This window comes from Eretmochelys imbricata, chromosome 5 (assembly GCF_965152235.1).
Source record: "Eretmochelys imbricata isolate rEreImb1 chromosome 5, rEreImb1.hap1, whole genome shotgun sequence".
NCBI lineage: Eukaryota > Metazoa > Chordata > Testudines > Cheloniidae > Eretmochelys > Eretmochelys imbricata.
Genome location: NC_135576.1, coordinates 136143923 through 136158799, shown reverse-complemented (window position 1 = coordinate 136158799; position 14877 = coordinate 136143923). Strand labels below are relative to the sequence as shown.

Genomic DNA, 14877 nt, shown 5'->3' with positions numbered 1-14877 from the left:
TTTTACACCTGCTGCCTATTAATTTCCTGGGGTGACCCTTAGTGTTTGTGTGACGTGAAGGGGTAAATAACACTTCGGTATTCACTTTCTCCATACCAGTCACGATGAAGACTATGATTTGGTCATGGATATTTTTAGTAAAAGTCCTGGACAGGTCACGGGCAACAAAGAAAAGCTCATAGAAGCCCGTGACCTATCCGTGACTTTTACTAAAAATATCCATGGCAAAACGGGGAGCTCAGGTGCGTGACCCACACACCACCTGCCAGGGCTAGGCAACTGCAGGCCACGCAGAGGTCCGGGGTCCCCCTGCCACCCACAGCAACTGGGAGCAGTTGGTCCCCGAACAGCCCACGGAGCCCACCCCCCGCCACTCCCAGCTGCTACAGGTGGCAGGGGGACCCCACAGCTTCCGGCCGCCGTGGGCTGAAGTCAGGGAGTTAGCTGGAAGTCACAGATTCCATGACTTCCATGACCTTCGTGAAAAAAAACAGCCTTAGTCTTGATTTTATAGACTTTGATCACATCCCCCTTAGTCGTCTCTTTTCCAAGTTGAAAAGTTCCAATCTTATTCATCTCTCCTCATGTAGCAGCCGTCCCATACCCCAATCGCATTTGTTGCCCTTTTCTGTACCTTTTCCAATTCCAATGTATCTTTTTTCAGATGGAATGACTACATCTGCATGCAGTATTCAAGATGTGGGTGTACCATGGATTTATATGATATTGTCTGTCTTATTAATCCCTTTCCTAATGGTTCCCAACATTCTGTTAGCTTCTTTGATTGCCACTGCACATTGAAAAAACAAGGAGTCCTGTGGCACCTTAAAGACCAATGCATTTATTTGAGCATAAGCTTTCGTGTATGCATCTGACGAAGTGGGTTCCAGCCCACGAGAGTTTATGCCCATATAAATTTGTTAGTCTTGAAGGTGCCACAGGACTCCTCGTTGTTTTTGCTGAAACAAACTAACACAGCTAACCCTCTGAAACTGCACATTGAGTGCATGTTTTCAGAGAACTATCCACAATGATTCCAAGATCTCTCGAGTAGGGACCGTCGAATCGTGGAAGTCAACGAATGGCTACGCAGGTGGTGTCGGAGAGAAGGCTTTGGATTCTTTGACCATGGGATGGTGTTCCATGAAGGAGGAGTGCTGGGCAGAGACGGGCTCCATCTTACGAAGAGAGGGAAGAGCATCTTTGCCAGCAGGCTGGCTAACCTAGTGAGGAGGGCTTTAGACTAGGTTCACCGGGGGAAGGAGACCAAAGCCCTGAGGTAAGTGGGAAAGCGGGATACCGGGAGGAAGCTCAGGCAGGAATGTCTGTGAGGGGAGGGCTCCTGCCTCATACTGAGAATGAGGGGCAATCAACAGGTTATCTCAAGTGCTTATATACGAATGCACAAAGCCTTGGAAACAAGCAGGGAGAACTGGAGGTCCTGGTGATGTCAAGGAACTATGACGTGATTGGAATAACAGAGACTTGGTGGGATAACTCACATGACTGGAGTACTGTCATGGATGGTTATAAACTGTTCAGGAAGGACAGGCAGGGCAGAAAAGGTGGGGGAGTAGCACTGTATGTAAGGGAGCAGTATGACTGCTCAGAGCTCCGGTACCAAACTGTAGAAAAACCTGAGTGTCTCTGGATTAAGTTTAGAAGTGTGTGCAACAAGAGTGATGTAGTGGTGGGAGTCTGCTATAGACCACCGGACCAGGGGGATGAGGTAGATGAGGCTTTCTTCCGGCAGCTCACGAAAGCTACTAGATCGCATGCCCTGATTCTCATGGGTGACTTTAATTTTCCTGATATCTGCTGGGAGAGCAATACAGCGGTGCATAGACAATCCAGGAAGTTTTTGGAAAGCGTAGGGGACAATTTCCTGGCGCAAGTGCTAGAGGAGCCAACTAGGGGGGGCGCTTTTCTTGACCTGCTGCTCACAAACCGGGTAGAATTAGTGGGGGAAGCAAAAGTGGATGGGAATCTGGGAGGCAGTGACCACGAGTTGGTTGAGTTCAGGATTCTGACGCAGGGAAGAAAGGAGAGCAGCAGAATACGGACCCTGGACTTCAGGAAAGCAGACTTCGACTCCCTCAGGGAACGGATGGCCAGGATCCCCTGGGGGACTAACTTGAAGGGGAAAGGAGTCCAGGAGAGCTGGCTGTATTTCAAGGAATCCCTGTTGAGGTTACAGGGACAAACCATCCCAATGAGTCGAAAGAATAGTAAATATGGCAGGCGACCAGCTTGGCTTAATGGTGAAATCCTAGCGGAACATAAAAAAGAAGCTTACAAGAAGTGTAAGGTTGGACATATGACCAGGGAAGAGTATAAAAACATTGCTCGGGCATGTAGGAATGATATCAGGAGGGCCAAATCGCAACTGGAGCTGAAGCTAGCGAGAGATGTCAAGAGTAACAAGAAGGGTTTCTTCAGGTATGTTGGCAACAAGAAGAAAGCCAAGGAAAGTGTGGGCCCCTTACTGAATGAGGGAGGCAACCTAGTGACGGAGGATGTGGAAAAAGCTAATGTACTCAATGCTTTTTTTGCCTCTGTCCTCACGAACAAGGTCAGCTCCCAGACTGCTGCGCTGGGCATCACAAAATGGGGAAGAGATGGCCAGCCCTCTGTGGAGATAGAGGTGGTTAGGGACTATTTAGAAAAGCTGGACGTGCACAAGTCCATGGGGCCAGACGAGTTGCATCCGAGAGTGCTGAAGGAATTGGCGGCTGTGATTGCAGAGCCATTGGCCATTATCTTTGAAAACTCATGGCGAACCGGGGAAGTCCCCGATGACTGGAAAAAGGCTAATCTGGTGCCAATCTTTAAAAAAGGGAAGAAGGAGGATCCTGGGAACTGCAGGCCAGTCAGCCTCACCTCAGTCCCTGGAAAAATCATGGAGCAGGTCCTCAAAGAATCAATCCTGATGCACTTGCATGAGAGGAAAGTGATCAGGAACAGCCAGCATGGATTCACCAAGGGAAGGTCTTGCCTGACTAATCTAATCGCCTTTTATGATGAGATTACTGGTTCTGTGGATGACGGGAAAGCAGTGGATGTATTGTTTCTTGACTTTAGCAAAGCTTTTGACACAGTCTCCCACATTATTCTTGTCAGCAAGTTAAGGAAGTATGGGCTGGATGAATGCACTATAAGGTGGCTAGAAAGCTGGCTAGATTGTCGGGCTCAACAGGTAGTGATCAATGGCTCCATGTCTAGTTGGCAGCCGGTGTCAAGTGGAGTGCCCCAAGGGTCGGTCCTGGGGCCGGTTTTGTTCAATATCTTCATAAATGATCTGGAGGATGGTGTGGATTGCACTCTCAGCAAATTTGCGGATGATACTAAACTGGGACGAGTGGTAGGATACAGAAGGACCTAGACAAATTGGAGGATTGGGCCAAGAGAAATCTGATGAGGTTCAATAAGGATAAGTGCAGGGTCCTGCACTTAGGATGGAAGAATCCAATGCACCGCTACAGACTAGGGACCGAATGGCTCGGCAGCAGTTCTGCGGAAAAGGACCTAGGGATGACAGTGGGCGAGAAGCTGGATATGAGTCAGCAGTGTGCCCTAACACGGCTGTTACTCTGTTGAGCTATTACCAGCAGGAGAGCGAGTTTGTGTGTGTATGGGGGTGGGTTTTTGGAGGGGGGTGAGGGAGTGAGAGAACCTGGATTTGTGCAGGAAATGGCCTAACTTCATTATCATGCACATTGTGTAAAGAGTTGTCACTTTGGATGGGCTATCACCAGCAGGAGAGTGAATTTGTGTGGGGGGGTGGAAGGTGAGAAAACCTGGATTTGTGCTGGAAATGGCCTAACCTGAAGATTACTTTAGATAAGCTATTACCAGCAGGACAGTGGGGTGGGAGGAGGTATTGTTTCATATTCTCTGTGTATATATAAAGTCTGCTGCAGTTTCCACGGTATGCATCTGATGAAGTGAGCTGTAGCTCACGAAAGCTCATGCTCAAATAAATTGGTTAGTCTCTAAGGTGCCACAAGTACTCCTTTTCTTTTTGCGAATACAGACTAACACGGCTGTTACTCTGAAACCAGTGTGCCCTTGTTGCCAAGAAGGCCAATGGCATTTTGGGATGTATAAGTAGGGGCACAGCGAGCAGATCGAGGGACGTGATCGTTCCCCTCTATTCAACATTGGTGAGGCCTCATCTGGAGTACTGTGTCCAGTTTTGGGCCCCACACTACAAGAAGGATGTGGATAAATTGGAGAGAGTCCAGCGAAGGGCAACAAAAATGATTAGGAGTCTAGAACACATGACTTATGAGGAGAGGCTGAGGGAGCTGGGATTGTTTAGCCTGCAGAAGAGAAGAATGAGGGGGGATTTGATAGCTGCTTTCAACTACCTGAAAGGGGGTTCCAAAGAGGATGGCTCTCGACTGTTCTCAATGGTAGCAGATGACAGAACGAGGAGTAATGGTCTCAAGTTGCAGTGGGGGAGGTTTAGATTGGATATTAGGAAAAACCTTTTCACTAAGAGGGTGGTCAAACACTGGAATGCGTTACCTAGGGAGGTGGTAGAATCTCCTTCCTTAGAGGTTTTTAAGGTCAGGCTTGACAAAGCCCTGGCTGGGATGATTTAACTGGGAATTGGTCCTGCTTCGAGCAGGGGGTTGGACTAGATGACCTTCAGGGGTCCCTTCCAACCCTGATATTCTATGATTCTATGAGTGGTAACAGCTAATTTAGACCCCGTCACTTTATATGTATAGTTGGGATTATGTTTTCCAATGTGCATCACTTTGCATTTATCCACACTGAATTTCACCTACCATTTTGTTGCCCAACCAACCAGTTTTGTAAGATCACCAGTGCCGAATAGAGGGGAATAATCACTTCTCTCCATCTGCTGGCAATGCTCCTACTAATATAGCCCAATATGCCGTTGGCCTTCTTGGCAACAAGGGCACACTGCTGACTCAGATCCAGCTTATTGCCACAAGTTTTCAAAGATAACGGCCAATGGCTCTGTAATCACATCAGCCAACTCACTAAGCACCCTTGGATGCATTAGATCTGGACCCATGCACTCGTGCATGTCCAGCTTTTCTAAATCGTCCTTAACCTGTTCTTTCACCACTGAGGGCTGCTCACCTCCTCCCCATACTGTGTTGCCCGGTACAGCAGTCTGGGAACTGACCTTGTCTGTGAAGACCGAGGCAAAAAAAGCATTGAGTACTTTAGCTTTTTCCATATCACCTGTCACTGTGTTGCCTCCCCCATTCAGTAAGGGTCCCACACAGTCCCTGACCGTCTTCTTGTTGCTAACATACCTGTAGAAACCCCTCTTGTTATTCTTCACATCCCTTGCTAGCTGCAACTCCAATTGTGTTTTGGTCTTCCTGATTACACCCCTGAATGCTTGAGCTTTTTTTTTTTTATATTCCTCCCTAGTCATATGTCCAAGTTTCCACTTCTTGTAAGCTTCCTTTTTGAGTTTAAGCTCACTGAATTTCACTGTTAAGCCAAGCTGGTCGTCTGCCGTATTTGCTATTCTTTCTGCACAGCGGGATTGTTTGTTCCTGCACCCTCAATAAGGCTTCTTTAAAATACAGCCAGCTTTCCTGGACTCCTTTCCCCCTCATCTTAGCCTCCCAGGGGATCCTGCCTATCAGTTCCCTGAGGGAGTCAAAGTCTGCTTTTCTGAAGTCCAGGGTCCGTATTCTGCTGCTCTCCTTTCTTCCTTTTGTGAAGGTCCTGAACTCGACCATCTCATGGTCACTGCTGCCCAGGTTGCCACCCACTTCTACTTCCCCTGCCAATTCTTCCCTGTTTGTAAGCAGCAGGTAAGAGGAGCACAGCCCCTAGATCGGAGGTGGGCAAACTATGGCCCGCAGGCCAAATCCGGCCTGCGGGACCCTCCTGCCCGGCCCCTGAGCTCCTGGCCCGAGAGACTAGCCCCTGGCCCTCCCCTGCTCTTCCCCCTGTCCTGCAGCCGCAGCTCACTATGCCGCTGGTCAATGCTCTGGGCGGCGGGGCTGTGAGCTCCGGGGGCAGTGCAGCTGCAGAGCCCGGCTGGACCTGGGGCTCGTGCTGTGCGGTGCGTGGCTGGCTCCAGCCGGGCAGCTCAGCTGTAGTACCACAAGCCACCGGAGCTCCAGGCAGTGCGGCAAGGGGGCAGGGAGGGTGGGCGCTGGATAGAGGGCAGGGGAGTTCGGGGCTGTGGCTGGGGTCGGGGAGGTCAGAGGGTGGGGAAGAGGGGAGTTGAATGGAGGCAGAGGTCCTAGGGGGGCAGTCAGGAAGGAGCGGGCGGTTGGACGGGGGGGCAGGGGTTCCGGGGCAGTCAGGGAACAGGGAGAAGGGTTGATTGAATGGGGGAGGGGTCCCGGGGTTGCCAGCAGGGAACAGGGGGTTTGGATGTGGCAGGGGTACCGGGGGGCAGGGGCCAGCCCACACCTGGCTGTTTGGGGAGGCACAGCCTCCCTTAACCAGCCCTCCATAGAATTTCCGAAACCCGATGCGGCCCTCAGGCCAAAAAGTTTGCCCGCCCCCGCCCTAGATGGTTCCTCCATCCTCAACATACAGGATTCTGAACACTATCCACCTTCAAGATCACCATCATTTTCTATAGTTTCAGAGTTATCTGCCAATGACAGTGTTTCAGTCACATCATGTATGTCACATAGCCACAGTGTATCACCTGTAGCAAAAAGAAAAAAAGATCTCCATCATCCAGAAACCACCATACATAAATTTGTGAGAAGAACCAGTAGATTACAAAAAGAGGTAATTGATTAAAACATTACCCAGTTTGTTTATGCAACAAACTCTCCTTTCCACATGATTGAGAACCCACACGTCATTAACATGGTTCAGTCATTAAGACCAGGATACAGTCCACCCAACAGAGCAGATGTCACAGGCAAATTCCTGGATAGTGTATGAAAGGGAAATTGAGCCGTGTGCAAAAAGTCTAGAGGGTAAAATTGTTAACCTGAGTCTTGATGGGTGGAGCAATGTCCACACTGATCCTGTTTCAGAGTTGTAGCCGTGTTAGTCTGTATCAGCAAAAACAACGAGGAGTCCTTGTGGCACCTCAGAGACTAACAAATTTATTTTGGCATTAGCTTTAGTGGGCTAAACTGAGCGAGATCTTAAACAGAGAAATATGCAGTGACAGAGTTAAATTACAAACATTAAAAAACACGAATGGGACAAGCACTGTCTCTCGCTCATTTTCTTCCAAATAGTCTCAATACTCAGTACCAGGGTCAAACCTTAACTGCTGTAAAACTAATCTGAAAAGTTTTCAAAATAAATCACTGTTTAAAAATGTATAGTGTGTACCTTCTAAAGATGAAACCTACGTCTACCTCTGAGTCTTGTGGAATATGTATTAAGTTTATAACAACCAACAAGAATGCATTTTTATGTAGAAAACCATGATTAAATTGAGTCTTCCTGACTAGTGATTTAAATCATGATTTAAATCAAATCCACCCTGATGGGTCCCCCCAGGAACTGTTCCAGAGCTGTGTTAGTTAAACAGAAATTAAAAGACACAGCGCCAAAAGTAAAACCCCTGCAAGCTGCATGGAAACTTTTTCAAGACACCATAATAGAAGCTCCACTTAAATGTATACCCCAAATTAATTTAAAAAAACATAGTAAGAGAACCAAGTAGTGCCAACCTGGCTAAAAGAAGCTGTGAGAGGCAAAAAGGCATCCTTTAAAAAGTGGAAGTTAAATCCCAGTGTGGAAAATAGAAAGAAGCATAAACTCTGGCAAAGGAAGAGTAAAATACAATGAGGAAGGCCAAAACAGAATTTGAGGAACAGCTGGCCAAAGACTCCAAAACTAAAAGCATTTCTTGTTTTAAGTACATCGGAAGCAGGAAGCCGGTTAAACAACCAGTGGGGCCACTGGACGGTCGAGATGCTAAAGGAGCACCCAAGGATGATAAGGCCATTGCGGAGAAACAAAATGAATTCTTTCCATCAGTCTTCACAGCTGAGGATGTGAGGGAGATTCCCAAACTTGAGCCATTCTTTTTAGGTGACAAATCTGAGGAACTGTCCCAGATTGAGGTGTCATTAGAGGTGGTTTTGGAACAAATTGATAAACTAAACAGCAATAAGTCACCAGGACCAGCTGGCATTCATCCAAGAGTTCTGAAGAAACTCAAAGGTGAAATTGCAGAACTACTAACCGTAGTCTGTAACCTATCATTTAAATCAGCTTCTGTACCAAATGACTAGAGGATAGCTAACGGGACGCCAACTTTCAAAAAGGGCTCCAGAGGTGATCCTGGCAATTCCAGGCCAGTACGCCTCACTTCAGAACAGGGCAAACTGGTTGAAACTACAGTAAAGAGCAAAATTGTAAAACGCATAGATGAACATAATTTGTTGGGAAAGAGTGAACACGGTTTTTGTAAAGGGAAATCATGCCTCACCAATCTACTATAATTCTTTGAGGGGGTCAACAAGCATGTGGACAAGGGGGATCCAGTGGATATAGTGTACTTGGATTTTCAGAAAGGTCCCTCAGCAAAGGTTCTTAAGCAAAGTAAGCTGTCATGGGATAAGTGGGAAGATCCTCTCACCGACCAGTAACTGCTTAAAAGATAGGAAACAAAGGGCAGGAATAAATGGTCAGTTTTCAGAATGGAGAGAGGTAAATAGTGGTGCCCCACCAGGAGCCTGTACTGGGACAAGTTCTGTTCAACATATTCATAAATGATCTGGGAAAAGGGGTAAATGCTGAGGTGGCAAAATTTGCAGATGATATAAAACTACTCAAGAAAGTTAAGTCCCAGGCAGACTGCGAAGAATTACAAAAGGATCTCTCAAAACTGGGTGACTGGGCAACAAAATGACAGATGAAGATCAGTGTTGGGAATTGCAAAGTAATGCACATTGGAAAACATAATCCCAACTATACATATCAAATGACGGGGTCTAAATTAGCTGTTACCACACAAGAAAGAGATCTTGGAGTCATTGTGGATAGCTCTCTGAAAACATCCACTCAATGTGCAGCAACAGTCAAAAAAGCGAACGGAAGTTTGGGAATCATTAAGGAAGGGATAGATAAGAAGACAGAAAATATCATATTGCCTCTACATAAATTTTTACTCCTGTTGGAATTCTGCAATTTTACTACAGCTCCAAATGCAACAACTGCAGAATTCCAACAGGAGTAATAAATCCATGGTAAATCTTGCATACTGCGTGCAGATGTGGCCGCCCCATCTCAAAAAAGACTTATCGGAATTGGAAAAGGGCAACAAAAATAATTAGGGGTATGGAATGGCTTCTGTATGAGGAGAGATTAATGAGACTGGAACTTTTCCGCTTGGAAAAGAGACAACTAAGGGGGGATATAATAAAGGCCTATAAAATCATGACTGATGTGGAGAAAGTAAATAAGGAAGTGTTATTTACTCCTTCTTATAACATAGGAACTAGTGGTCACCAAATGAAATTAATAGGCAGCAGGTTTAAAACAAACAAAAGAAAGCATTTCTTCAAACAACACAGTGTCAACCTGTGGAACTCCTTCCCAGAGGATGTCGTGAAGGCCAAGGGTTTAAACAGGGTTTAACAGGGTTCAGAAGAGAACTAGATTAATTAGCCAGGATGGACAGGAATGGTGTCCCTATGGGCAACAGGGGATGGATGACTTGATGATTACATGCTCTGTTCATTCCCTCTGGGGCACCTGGCATTGGCCACTGTCGGAAGACAGGATACTGAGCTAAACGGACCTTTGCTCTGACCCAGTATGGCTGTTCTTATGTGTGACAACACTAGTCATGTGGATCCGTGACAATAAAACACGATAGTCCTCCTCCCCTCTGTAGCCAGAAACCACCCCCTCCCCCCCCCACCAGCATTGCTGGAAACACAGGAGGAAGCCGGAACAGGGCACTTAACATATATTCCAGCACAGCCTTTGAAGCTGTGAAAAGCACAGGTGTGCTGCTACAATGTGCCTCTGGGAACAGATACAATGATTAAGCTCATAGCAGGCAGAGGCCCTGTGACAGACATGGCTCTTAGCCCCTACTAAATAGCGTGATGCACACACACCAACATCCTAGGTGGGAAAATATTTACCCTGATAAAAGAAATGTCCAGTAGTCGAAACTTATTGTTTCTCTCCCTTGCAAGTGTAAACTACTCTTGCGAAAGCTGGCGTCACCCCGATAGACCAGCCTCAATTTGGCATAAGAAAAGAGAAAGAGAATAAAGGAGTACAGAGGTATAAGTAGGGGACCTACAGCACCATGATTTTTGAGTGCTTTTCACTATCTATCTGCTGGTCAGATAAGTGACAGCCTCCCAAGGCTTCTGCAGCTAAGAGGGTCCCTAAGCCTTGTCCCTTATTCGTCTTTCTGCGGAATTGAGTGACCGATCCTGGCTTGGCACCGCTGGAATCGAGAGATGCAAGGAGGGTAAGAAGCACCCACACCTGATCTCCTATCTTTAGTGTACACATATTTTGAAATAGAGCTCTATACTTTGTTTTCTTTCTTTGGGATTGTGGCTTCAGTTTTGTAACTTGTTTCTGTGTGTAACATCTCTACATTTAAATAAGTAGGCACTAGCAATTTTCTAACCACATGATTAGAATCTAGCTTAATAAATTTTGGTAACCATTTGTGCATAAGCCTGACTTGTTTTCTCTGGTTTACTGTAAAGCAGCCAACACAATTAAAGAACCTCAGCCGTTTTGGCTCTAAAGCCTGGCCATTAGGTGAGAGTACTAAGAGCCTAGCGTTGAGTTGTGCCGCCTCCACGGGGCAAACTCTTGGGGCACCTGTCAGTCAATCCTGGCTGCCTGCTGCGAAGGAGCTCTGAGCTCTAGCAGTTAAAGTCACGGGTGGTTAGGACCTTGGGGCATCCGTCAGCCTAGCCCGGGCTGCCCGCCGCGAAGGGACAGTGCGTCCTAGCGGGTTAAAGTCACGGATGGTATAAACGGGCATAGCTGGCACCTCACCAAACATCCTTGGTCGTCGGCTAACACCCTCTCCTTCCCTTCCTTCAATTTCTACCTCCCTCTCCCTTGCAGATGTGGACATTTTTCCATCTGCTCTCCTAACCCCTCCACTCACCCCACAGACCCCATCCCGTCTCCTGATCTCCCTCACACCCACTCTCCTCCCTCCCTTACTCTTCTCTTCAACCTTTCACTCTCCTCTGGCTCTTTCCCCCTCACAATATGAACACACTTCAGCACCTTCCATCGTGAAGACCCTTGACTCAGTTTGCCTCTCCAGCTACAGCCCCACCTCCCTTTCATCTCTCAACTCATCGAATGTGCTCAGCAATCGCTGTCTGGAGTTCCTGTCCTCCATTCCCTCCAAGACCCTCCCCACCCTGGCTTCCACCCCTTGCACTCCAGGCAAATTGCTCCTGCCAAAGTCTCTAATGACTCTTCCTAACTAAGACTCAAAATCAGTGCTCGATCCTCACCCTCTTTGGCTTGCCAGCCGCCTCTGACACCATTTACCAAGCTCTTCTTGATACCTTGTCCCCCTTGGCTTCTTTATCTCTGTCCCCTCCTGGGTCTACTCTGACCTCTCTAATCACTCCTTCACCACGTCTGTCAGAGGATCTTCCTCATCCCCCTCCAGCTTTCTATGGAGTACTGTCATGGTCCCTTGTCTTCTCCCTCTACACCTTATCTCTGGGCAAAGCCATCTGCAAACACAAATTCAACTACCATCTCCATGCTGATGACCCACAGATCTACCTATCCACTTCAGATCTATCTCTTTCGGCACAAACTAAAATCTTGGCCTGTCTCTCTGACATCTCCTTGTGGCTTTCTCATCATCAGCTCAAGCTCAATGTGGTTAAAACAGAGTTCCCAGTCTTCCTCCCAAGATCTCCCTTCTACCTCCTTTGTCAGTCACTGTGGACAACATCACTATCCTGCCTGCCACTCAGGACCGTAACCTGGGTGTCATCTTTGACTTGGAGCTCTCTCTAGGTCCTCACATCCAGGTTATGCCTAAATCTTGCTGACTCTTTCTGCAGAGCATCTTTAAGACACTGCCTTTCCTATCCACCCCCACAGCTAAACCTCTCGCCCAGGCTCTCAGCATCTCGTGTCTCAACTGCTACAACATCCTTTTCTCTGGCCTTGACAAACGCAGACTTAGCCCACTCAGATCCCTTCAGAAGATGCTGAAAAGATAGTTTCCTAGCTCCTTGATCTGACCATGTCACTTCTCTCTTTGCCTCTCTTCACCGGCTCCTCCTTCTCATCAAATAGAAGCTGCCTATTTTCAGCTATGAGGCCCTTCGTAGCCTATCCCCAACTGACCTGTCATCTCTCATTTGCTGAGGATGAGGATAGCAGGGAGCTTTACTTTTTAAATTGGCTTGCTTTTCCCACTAGAAAGGCCCATCTTGTTGGCCCTGTTTTTTGTGAAAGACTCGACAGTGAGCTGAGAACTTGAGGGGCGGGCGTGTAACCCGAGAACATGAGAGGGGAAGGAATTATTATTTCATGTCATGGTAGCACAGCCCAGCTTTAACCATGCTGGGGCTGGGGCTGTGCAGACAGAGCAAGGGACAGTCCCTTCCCCGAACACATTACACTCATCGTAATGGTCAGTTCTGGTTGGACACATTCCTGGAGGTTTCATAACAGGACACGCTCTTTAACTGCAGATTAACCTTTAATTCCTGGAGACACCAGGACATTCCTGGAGGGTTGGCAACCCTACGCTGAGGCCAGCTCCACACCGTTTTTCTTTGGCTTTAACTACTGACTTTGGTTGTTTGTTTCTTTCCACCCAAATAGTTAAATCGGTTCAATACCAAAAGAGTTTTAGTTCCTCAAAATAATTAAAATCCCTACGGCAAGTGCAGTGCTATCGGTACAGCCATGCTTTACACCAGTAAATGTAGGGGAATAATCTGTATCTGTATAACCAGGGTTTACATTCAGCAGGAGCGGAGCGCCAGTAAATATTTTCAAACCTTGACTCCAGCCTGATGCTGTTGAATGTGGGGGAGGCCTGGGGGCTCCGGGAAATACTCCTATGACAATTTAAGCCTTGAGTACAACTGTGTCCACACTAAGGCTATGTCCACACTGCACTTTCATCGGTGGGTGTAAAAAAACACACACCCCAATCCACAAAAGTTTTACCGATGAAAAGGACCGGCAGGGACAGCGCTTTGTGGGAGGGAGACGCTCTCCCAACAACAAAGCTATTGCCCCTCATTGGGGGTGGTTTTATTTTGTCAGCGGGAGAGCTCTTTCCTGCCAACAAAGAGCAGCCACACTGCGTGCCTTACAGCGGCATGGCCGTAGCGGCCCAGCTGGGCCGCTGTAAGGTGTGCACCGTAGACACAGCCTAAGTGATTGGTGTAAAAATAGTACAAACACTGCACGTAAAACAGCCCTAAAAAGTTTATTCCAACTGTTTAAACTTCATTGTTCAAACCGTGGACTTCTCTACCCACAAATTCACACCAGTTTAAGTTAAGGTGTGAGTTGCACTGGTTTCACTAAACCAGTTTAACAAGAGGCTCTGTGGACCCTCCTTTTCCAGTTTAAGGGCTTGTCTACACTGGCAATTCACAGCGCTCTAACTTGCTGGCTCAGCGGTGTGTGTGTGTGTGAAAAATTACTGCCCCCCCCCCCACGGAGCACAGCAAGTTAGAGCGCTGTAAAGCACCAATGTAGACAGGCTCCCAGCGCTCGGAGCTATTCCCCTCATCAACCTGGTTTACCAGGAGCGCTGGGAGAGCTCTCTCCACAGCGCTCGCAGATCACCACACTGACAGTTCAAAGCACGGCCGCAGGAGAGCTCCCATGGCAGCACTTTGCGCCGTCTACTGTAGACTTAGCCTAAGAGTGGCTTTTTTTCTGTTTACCTTAAGTCGGTTGGGCCGTGTCGACATGGAGAGTTGCACCAGTGTAACTAAACACAACTGATTCAGCTAAACCGGCACAAAGCCCCACGTGGGCACTTGTATTCTGATGTAACAGAAGCTTTTTTCAGTTCAGGTTAAGTTGCTGGGAATCAGTTTAAGCTAAACTAAAAAAGGCCACAATGATACCAAAATAAGAGGGCCCACAAAGGGGTTGGCACTGATTTATCTGCACCAGTTTAATTAAACCAGAGCAAGTTTGAAGTGTAGAAAAGGCCCTACTTAACCAAACACCTGTCGAGCAGAAGAAAGAAAAGCTGTCCTTGGTAAAGATTCTACACCCAGTGGCCCTTCATTTGAGGGCTGAGAGTTCCCACCCCAGGTCTCTGCTGCTCCAAGCAGACCTCCAGCAAAACAGGGCAGATGATACTTACAAGAAAACAAGGAGGGGAAAAAACCCTTTCGGGCCTTTGCTATCCCTTAGGCAGCAACAGAAATGGACACCCTATTTCCCCCTTCTCAGGTCACCTCTAATGTAATGGGCACAGAGGATTTTTCTTTCAACGAAGGCCCAGCCAGGCACCCATGGCAGTTGGTGCTGGATGTAACGCATTAAAAAAGCCAAACCAGCCAGTGAGAATGTCAGCTTGGCCCAGACTCTCTCTGATCCTCATCAACGTCCTCCTCTGCCCACGCACACACCCCCAGCCCTGCAGGCCCCAGGCCAAACCTCTGCACCACTGGAGTTACAGCAGTTCTGGGTGTGACCTCCTGACACGACGGCCTCCTGCCTCATTGCTGCAGGGATAACCCGACACATACACCCCCACTTCTCTGCTTTCCTTCCTGGTCCCTGACATGACTTGACCCTGTAGGGCCAGGCTGCACTGGGGCCTAATCCTGTTTACGTCAAACCAAGCCTGTTACTGAGGTGACACGAGGGCATCAATGCACCTTAAACCACTTCGAACATACCCCAACCCCACCCCACAGCCTCACCCAGCTCAATCGGCCC

General features: G+C 47.8%; 2 protein-coding genes across 4 annotated transcripts in view; one reads left to right on the top strand and one right to left on the bottom strand.

The window, feature by feature from the left end:
- Positions 1-14877, top strand: part of LOC144265359 (class I histocompatibility antigen, F10 alpha chain-like) — a 594986-nt gene that overhangs the window by 231154 nt on the left and 348955 nt on the right. The window lies entirely within an intron of this gene.
- LOC144265363 (class I histocompatibility antigen, F10 alpha chain-like) overlaps positions 1-14877 on the bottom strand; it is a 37151-nt gene that overhangs the window by 20430 nt on the left and 1844 nt on the right. The gene's annotated exons all lie outside the window — the stretch shown is intronic.